Here is a 9,378-nt window from a genome sequence, read left to right on the forward strand (position 1 = left end):
CTTGCAATCTCTTGGTTTCTATTGGAAAGTAAGGTCTGTAACTCACAATTTGGTTTAGTATAACCTGTAACCTCAAATGTATCCAATAATTTATCTTTTAACCTTGACGATAAACCCCGTGCATGGCTGTCACCATAAATTACAACTTTATGATCCCTCTTCATTTTACTAGCTTTTTCGCTTCTCCTTTCTATTATTGACTTTCTAGGATCATTCATTTGTGGAGGATCTATATACCCGTTGATAATAGTTGGTATTTGGCAGCACTTGATATCACTTTTCTGATAGCTCCCACTTCCATACTCCATGTTGGTAGCTGTCGTTGCCTGATAAGGACGATGCAAATTATACTGACTTTCACATTGCTCAAATGTAGAACGTTGATTAAGCTTCTTCGGCCTTTTAGATTTAATGTTATCTCTTCTAACATCACGTATCATCACATGGTTTCAATTAAGAAATGCAGGGTCAAATAAAAGTTATTCCACCTTCACTCTGTATGAACTTTGAAAGAGGTATGCTATTTATCATCCATCTTATACATTAGTGCATGTTTTATAGACCGGCTTATACATAGGTAAGTCAATAAGTAAGTTACAAATGGATACAGAACTTAAACAAATAAAGAGTACTGATTTGAAAAATGCTTTTATTTCTCAACATAATCTCCCTTTACATTGAAGCACTTGTCCCATCATTTCACAAACCCCTGAAAACCAGCAGCATAAAATTCTTTGGGTTGCTGTCGGAACCAGGCATGTTCACATGGCATGGCCTACCTCATAATGCATGACAGGTTGCATGCTTCCGTTGAATGGCCATACAAAGTTTCCTGAACATGCTACAGTAGCAGTCAGCATTTACGGTTTGTCCTTGAGGCTGGAATGTGGTGAGCAGTTGTCTTCGCGATCCCAGAAGACTGTGAGCATCACTTTCCTGGAGGATGATGTCACCTTAAACTTCTTTTTGGCAGGCGACACAGGATGTTTCCACAGCATTGACACATGCTCTGTCTCAGGTTGGTAATGATGAACCCAAGACTCATCACCTGTGACAATTCGGGCTAGAATATTGTGTCCGTCGTGGAGCGATTGAGATCCAGTAATGCCAGACCCATTCTTTGCATTTTGTGTTGTGGGGTCAGCATGTGCGGCACCCATCGTGCACAGACTTTGTGAAAACCTAACCTGTCATGCATTATGAGGTAGGCCATGCTGTGTGAACACGCCTGGTTTTGACAGCGGCCAAAAGAATTTTATGCTGGTGGTTTTCAGGGGCTTGTGAAACGATGGGACAAGTGCCTCAGTGTACAGGGAGATTATGTTCAGAAATAAAAGCATTTTTCAAATCAGTACTCTTTTATTCATTTGTAACTTACTTATTGACTTACCCTCATATGTTCATGATGCAGTTACTATTGGCAAACCATATTCGTATAATTACGTGACCCTATCTCAGGAGCATGAACTTGCCCATAGAGTCCTTTTCTCTGACCCATAGTGTAATTTCTTAATTTATATAAAGTTAGGTATAGACATACATAAGGAATGGGCCTAACTGCTGGCCCTTGCACCATGACCTTTAGGGATCTCTTGTGCACCCTCCTCTATTTTTAACCCTTTAACATCCCTATACTTCGAATGAAGTGCAAGATTCTGCTTATAGGGGCGTCATGATGGGCATCTGGTTCCATAAAATAGTGGCCCAGATGATGAAATCTTAAACAAGCTCACATTCACATTGGATGTGACTATTTCGTCTTTTTCGAGGCATCTTTCATAGATTGGACTGTCTGTCAGCCTCATTTTGAAAAGGTGTCCTTTTAGGTGACAGTGTCCTGTAAGTATTTCTACCACACATCATAACTGGTTTCTGTTTAAACTTAGCAGTTCCTTAGTTCTTCTGGCTGAGGGTCCTTGTGTGAGTTCCTTTTTCCTCTTTGAGTCCTCGTTAGGGTTCCCAGTACTTTTTATGGTCTCTGTCCAGTCCCTGACAGCTTTCTTGGCAGCTGCTACTGAGATGCCATAAGCTGGTTCGGGTCATATAAATGGACATTCAGATTACAATTTTGCCAGTTGATCTGCTGTTTCATTGCCAACAATATCTTCATGATCTGGCAGCCATATCATTTGAACTCTGTTATGTTTGGCTAGTTGCACGAGAGATTAATGGCAGTCCCAAACCAGTTTTAAGTTGATTGGTAATTGTCAAGTGCTTTGATTGCAGCTTGACTGTCTGGTAGAATATAGATGTTTTTATTTCTGTAGTTTCACCTTAGTTTGTTATGCCCTTTATTTAGCCTCTATAAATCCAAAGTTCCTGAATAAGTGCCACATCTGCCATTCCCTCAGCCAGCTGCTGACATAGAACCACCATGTCTGCTTTGCTATGGTATAAGTTTCATACTGCTGGTGACCCCTTCCCCACCTGCTTATTCTTTCATTTCACTAGGGGAAGGGTCTGTTTCCATCCCTTCCTCCTTTATTTCTCCTTCCTTGGCACACCAGGTTTTCTCCATAGGGGTCCCTGGATCTATAGGTAGTGGTGTGATGTTCTCTGTTGCCCTCCTTTGTTCTCCAATCTTGGTCCTGGATAGGGTTGACATACCTGGTCCCATTGATAGCTATCTGGGAGTTCCAGTCTGTGAGACAGATCAATCTCTGGCCTTTTGGCTCAGGTTGCTTGTCAAGGATCCCCCAGTGCCCAGTATGAAGCCTGGGTTGAGGCCCTTAATCCATTTCAGCAGCTCACCAGGACTCTTGGCAACTTTGTCCTGAGAGTCATCTTAACAGGCTTCAGTAGGCTCCTGGCATCTGTAGTCTCCAGCCTGCCACCTGATCCCAGCCTGTAATTGTCAGTGGTCCCAATGAGCCCCTGACCAGACTATTGGTTGGTGCACACATAAATGAATGCACATCCCTCCAACCTGAAGGACCTAAGGTGTGGTAGTTCTTTTGGAGTCCCAATTCATCAAGGATTTGATCCAGGTAATTTTCAATTAGCTTATCTTCAGGATGATTCTCCTTGAAGATAGCTTTCTTAAAGTAGGTCAGCACCTCCTTATATGTCCCTGGTCCACTGGATTCCCTGGACCTTTTCAAAGGTTACCCTTTCTGTAGTGGTACTATTCTCAGGCCTTGGCCTCTGAGAGGTCCCAGTCGAGGTTACTCCATGCTTGGGTATTCCTGCATTTCCTGGTTGGTGACTGTCCTCTGTTCCTGCTTGGCTTGTCCTTGCTAGGTGGAGTATGCCTGTTCCTGAGGCTAGAGGTCTTAGGCCTTCTTTGGGTGTGCTAGAAGTGCTTACTCCATGCTGTGGTATGTCAGGACTACTGACCCCTGAGGAAAGGGTCCTTGATGTTACCTGAGGCAGGTTTCTCACTACCAGTTTGTCCCTTCCTTTGGCTGAAATCTCAACAACATGTTCGCTGGTTGCATCAGCACCCCTTGATGGGTGCACTTGAGTTCCTGGCCCTCCACTGAAGTATTTCTTGTAAGGATCTTCTGGGAGGGTAGTCCTGTTTTTAAGTCCTGTGGACATGGTTGTTATACTACTGATAACCATTAATGATCACACGAGTATTGGGGATCTAAAAGGTCACCACCCACAGCACCGAATACAGGTGGAAGGTATAAATACAATGGGGTGCTGCCTGGTGCCCCAAGGGAATTGTTAACAACCCTGGCTAGATTCCACCCCAATGCTATGCAGCCCTCGGCACGATGCCTCACCCTTTGGCTTCGCACCAACTTTTCAGATGTTACCCCCCTCTGCAATGAGGACATCAAGGTTGGCTTTTGGAGGGGTGGTATGAAGTTGATTGAACTTAATGGTTATTCAAAAGACATATTAAGTAAATCAAACCAAAACTTTAGAATTGAACTTTTAAATGATACAAATTGTTGTAGTAACATTTCCTTCAAACCAGATGTAATGGTTATGATGACCTCATTCTAGAAAACTGGCTGCATGTCATGAAGGAAAGGCTGTGACAGAACCTCTATTCTCCTTATGTCCTGTAGTTATTAAAAAAACCAAAAGAGCTTGCAAATTTTTTCAGCTTCCACACCAGCACCTCTTTTGGCATTGACAGTATTATGTCTTAGTTAAGTTTGTTACTAGTAGCATGAACTTCATAGATAAATTTAATTAATTAATGCAGCAAACCTGATTAACACAGTACTGAATAATTTGAACTATTACCTACTTCAAAGTCAGCAATATTTCTCATATAAGAAAACACAGTTTTGTATGCTGTATAATATGCAATATGAAATCATAGGGCCACAACATAGCTCAAGCAATTAGTCGCTGGCTTCCCACCTTGGCGGCCCGGGTCTGGTCAAGTGGGATTTGTGGTGGACAAAGTGGCTCTGGGGCAGGTTTTCTCCAAGTACTTCGGTTTCCCCTGCCAATCTTCATTCCACCAGTTGCTCCAGAATCACCCTCACCTATCATCTGAGGCTGGTACAATAGGTCAGACGTGGCTGCAGTACAAGGGACGTAGTCCCACCCCACTAGCAATAAAAAAAAATATGAAATCATCATTTAGTTCTATGACTAAAATATCATTAATGCAAAATTAAAACTATACAAAGGTAATTCACCTAGGAGTAAGGAATTTTCTAATGGAAAAGTAATTAAATTAAATGGTACAGGATATGTACACATTCAGATGTATCTATGAGGTGTCCTTCTACTATATGGTGGAGGCATCAGGTTTCCATACTGGTAACCTTCAAGACTTTATGGTGTTATACCCCAGAAGACCACAGTCTAAATTTTCGCCACATTGAAAGCCTCATATCTCCTGCATTAACTCTTATTTAAGCATTTGTTCATTTCTAGAGCTCTTGTTTCAGTTCTAATATTTCCCATTAGAAAGGTGTTTTTGAATTTTGTTAATCACTGCCTGTTTGATAAATATTTACATGCCCTAAACTTCCTGTCATCCAGCACATACTAGGAATGTTGTATGCTGGTTACATGAACATACCAGTTGCATACAGCTTACAGAACCTAATTTTGCACAGAATATTAAGTAGTTTCCAGTCTCAGTGTTTCAATTTTGTGTTTCAAAGTCAAAACACGTTTTCATTTTAATTCTTGCATAGGAGTCTTCGTAGAAGACAGAATTGTTGGGTTAAAGTTATTAGATATTCTGAAACACAATCACAAGTTCAGCTAACCCCTGTTGTAATCATGCATCACGTAACTGTAATGGTATCTGCATAAGCCCGATAGTGGGCAGCACTTCACATGGTACCCAGGAGAATTTCTGCATGGTGGTTGAAGTTGTGCACTTTGCAGCTTTACTTTTGAAGTAACTTTATAAAATCAGAAGTTTGGTTTGACATTTTTGCGTGTTCTGAGAGAATTCTGGATGTGTAGGTACCAGATAAAGGGAAGTTTAGTGCAAGAGCCTTTATGATAAGTGTGAATTGATATTCAAGCATACATTTTGCAGGCACTCGTTGCTGTTGCACTGTGTAAGAGCACAGATGTTGCAGAGAATTTGCTGTTGAAGTTCTGCTTGTGTTTCTTTTGTTTCCACTTGCAATTTTATGTTCTACTTCATTATGTGGCTGTGCAGTCTTAGATGCATGACTGTACATAAAATTAGACTTTGTATAAATAATATTTTTTTCTCCCCTTGCCAACATTGTTTGTATTTTATCCTAAATGTTATTCAAATTAAGCTTAAAATGTCAGTTGATTTATAAAGCTGCTGTCAGTGCTGTAAAATCCACATAATTCCTGGTACCGACTTATGATTTGCTCATACATTTTTATATTTTGTTATGAATTATTTTTATGCATAGTTTATATTTTATTCTGTTGTTTATTTGTTTTTTATCTGTTAAATTTCTTTCTGTCTTCAGTTGTTGGTATTTGCTAACATGAATTAAAGTGGAATTTACCTTTTTAGTGATTCTTTTTATCATCACATATCTGAAATAGGAATCAAAATTGTGTTTTAAGAATAACTTTGGTCTTCAAAATTGATAATCCTGATAAGCAACCAAGTATGATTTATGTGGTACATTTGTACTTTGATTACATTTATGCATGAATGAATTTACATTTCAACTTTATTTTCGTCCATAACTGAAGTGAATACAATTGGACATGTCAAGAAATAATAACGAATACATCACACGTCAGAGTAACATAAAATTTACACAGTGATTTATCACTATAATGTAGCAACTGTTATAAGGAACATAATAATAAAAAATACAAAAGACCAAAAGAAAAATGTCAGTAGTATAAACATATAAACACAATATTAAAAATTTGCAAACCAAAAGACAGTCAACAAGCTAGTCATCAATCCAACATTAGTTGAAAATTCATGAAGAGAATAGCGCTGCACAACAAATAATTTTTTAGTTTCCTCTTAAAAACGTTAAAATTTTAACTTTTTTCAATTCAATGGGAAGGCTATTAAATATTTTAGTTCCCATATTAATTACACCTTTTTTGCAATGATCGGTATTACAAAATTGGACATACAAATTATGATTATGTATGGTATTGTAGCTGTGAATGTCAGAACACCGAGTTGTATATATCTTATTCTTTATTATAAAACTTAAAAGCTTGAATATATATAATGAGATAAATTTTAAATTCACTAAACGTAGTTCTACAGGATACTTTATTATTAACACCTTTAATCACTCTTAGACATTTTTTCTGTATTTTAAGTACAGTTTCGGAGTCCTTAAGCACCCCACCCCAAAAAATAATACCATATTTTAATACAGATTTATACTTAGTAAAATAGACATTTTAAAAACACAACACAAATTAAAAGCGAAGCATGGCAACTTGTATTATTTAGACAATAATAAGAAATTAGTAAGTGCAAACACACATACCTGCATTCATAGTAAATACATTTAGTATTTTAATAACTGAGAGTGTATCATTATGGAATATAATTAAGAGAAACAGTTTTGCTTCCAAATACATCACCATCCTTACTAACAACATTAACAGCTGAAGTGCATCTAGCAGAAAGAATTTTTACTAGAAGAGCAGACCCTGAATATAGAAAATTCTGTGATATGCAGAGCAAGGAGTCGAAGACCAACAGTTTCCACCAAGAAGGACAGAACTTAGAGCCAAGGTGAATTTGAATTAGGACCAGTGCATCAAGGTGATACCTCATCTGATATAAGGTAAAAAGGTAAAGTTTTCCCTGTGCTTAGTTGAGCACTGTGCCATAAAGACGTATCAGGGAGTGGAAGTATAGCTGCACCATTCTTGACCTCAGCAATGGATGGAGATAAGTGGTCAGCTTTGCATCCCTGCCACTTTACCCACCTGGGGAAAGAGCCATTACTACCTGTTTTATAGGAGGTTGGGTGGGCCTCAGAGCTGGTATGGATACTGTGAAGAAGAGAAAATCTCTCACCTCTGCTGAGAACTGAACCCCAAATTCCTTAGCCATCCATCCTGTATTGTGTCGTTATACTAAGCTCCTCATGGAAGACTTGTGACTTTAACTGCTCTAAAGCATGAGCATAACTTTAATGGACATGGGGGAAAAATGATTGAAACAGAGGGCTGAAAACTTCTGCTGGTTGTGTTTCAGTTTGTTCACATCAGGAGATATGATGGAATCCCCCCCCCCTCAAATAGATGTATTGAAGATTAGATCCAAGTGGGATAATGTGTACGCACATAGTCAATAATTTGTTTCACAATCAGAAAATTTGTTTTCTAAGTTGCTTGAACTATTTAGGGCTAATGTTACTAGATACCCTAGGGTGTTCAGGTTAGAAGAATACATTTTTAAAATAATTTTAATATTTGTTCATCTCTGTGTTTCTTCAATTTTGATTTTTTGCAAGAAATCTGGAGTGGGGGCAGGTACCTGGCTTGCCCCTCCAGCACCCATATGTCTACATTTTGTGTGTGCGTCTGTGCATGAATTTATAATTAATTTATTCTATATGAAAAGTGATCTTATTGCTAGAGGCAAGAAAAAGTATTGTTGACTGTTGACCTCCACAGCTCTAATATAGTGCTTAATTTTTTAATGTTCTTCACAAAGAGAAGTAGACATATAAGGTATTACATATATGAAGCTTAGTACTCCTTATGGGGAGTTAATTTTTCTGTCCATTAGCAAATACCAGAGTGAAATAATTTTGTTGTTCAAAAATGAGATTGAGCTTTGCATGTCCCATTTTGAGGTCTGAAGTCAACTTGTGATACTTTGTGTCATATATTCAGTCCTTGCATCATGAATAACAAGTCCTGAATATGCTGAAATCCAAATTAATTCAGGTGGTATTACTAAACTCTCATACATTAGACCATCACTGTTAGTTGCTGACCTGGTTAATTCTGGTATAGTTTTAGTCTCCATATTAAACCAGACCCTAAGGATACTAGTAACCCTGTGTTTTTACATAGATGTCCTGAGAAGAGTGAATGAACTCCAAATTTGGTTCAGTGAAACAGTTCCGTTATCAGGGTATGTATGCAGTTACATATTGGGAATAAAATACACATTGGAAGCAGACATGTGTAATCATTGGAAAGCACAAGTTAATCAATGCTATTCCATAGGACAGCTTTATAACCATTTTGATTGTGTCACCCACTAGTTGGCAACACACAGACAGAAAAAAGAAACAACTGAGCCGAATGGTATTTCCAAGTCATTGTAAAATCTTTTGCTGGTATTTGCTGTGCATAAGGAAAAAAATATAGCTGAAACAGCTGCTAATTTTTCTCTAACAGTTGGTATTTCAGAAGCATAATTTTACAAAATATAGCACATTGCACTTATTTATTCACCATTGTGACCTACAGGTTGAAAATGACTGCCATAGTTTAAAATGAATAAATTCGTAGTATATTAGATATCTGTTGCAGAACTATATGTGTTACATCTGTTCAGAAAGCCTTGCTAAAATATTTACATAAAAGTGGGAAATATGTAGCAAGAAATTAATTTACTGCCATGAAGAATGTCTTTATTATTTAAAGTTTCTGTCTTAGTGCCTCATAAAATTGATACATAGTTGTTTTCTTTCAAAAATATCCTTTAAGGGTGCTGATTCTATTTTTATTGTCTGCCAGGGAGCATTTTGACCTTAAAAATTAGAAAATAACATGATCATTCATTCATCAGTAATCTGTCAAGACGAAAGGTCCACAGTCTCTTCCAAAACAGTTCCTCCACTTAATGTGATCTAGAGCTTTCTCCTTCAAATTAGAATATCCTCTTCTGTCCCCAAGGTCATCGAGCATCTTTTTACGTCTTCTTCCTCGTCTTCTGGTCACTTCTATTCGCCCCTCTATCTTTCCTTCAATAACTTCTTTTAAAAGGCAGTTACTGCGTAAGATATGACCAAT

At 38.1% G+C, this 9,378-nt stretch overlaps 1 protein-coding gene across 2 annotated transcripts in view; it reads left to right on the forward strand.

Moving 5' to 3' along the window:
- The window catches only part of LOC111861705 (lysophospholipid acyltransferase 5), a 55,440-nt gene that overhangs the window by 42,298 nt on the left and 3,764 nt on the right, over positions 1 to 9,378 (forward strand). Inside the window, exon 10 of one of the 2 annotated variants that reach the window (XR_002842295.2) lies at positions 7,080 to 7,187. The exons of the other annotated variant lie outside the window; for it this stretch is intronic. The gene's annotated coding sequence lies outside the window, so the exon portion shown is untranslated. The remainder of the gene's footprint in view (positions 1 to 7,079; positions 7,188 to 9,378) is intronic. 2 annotated transcript variants of the gene reach the window in all.

Source organism: Cryptotermes secundus, unplaced genomic scaffold (assembly GCF_002891405.2).
Source record: "Cryptotermes secundus unplaced genomic scaffold, Csec_1.0 scaffold235, whole genome shotgun sequence".
Lineage (NCBI taxonomy): Eukaryota > Metazoa > Arthropoda > Insecta > Blattodea > Kalotermitidae > Cryptotermes > Cryptotermes secundus.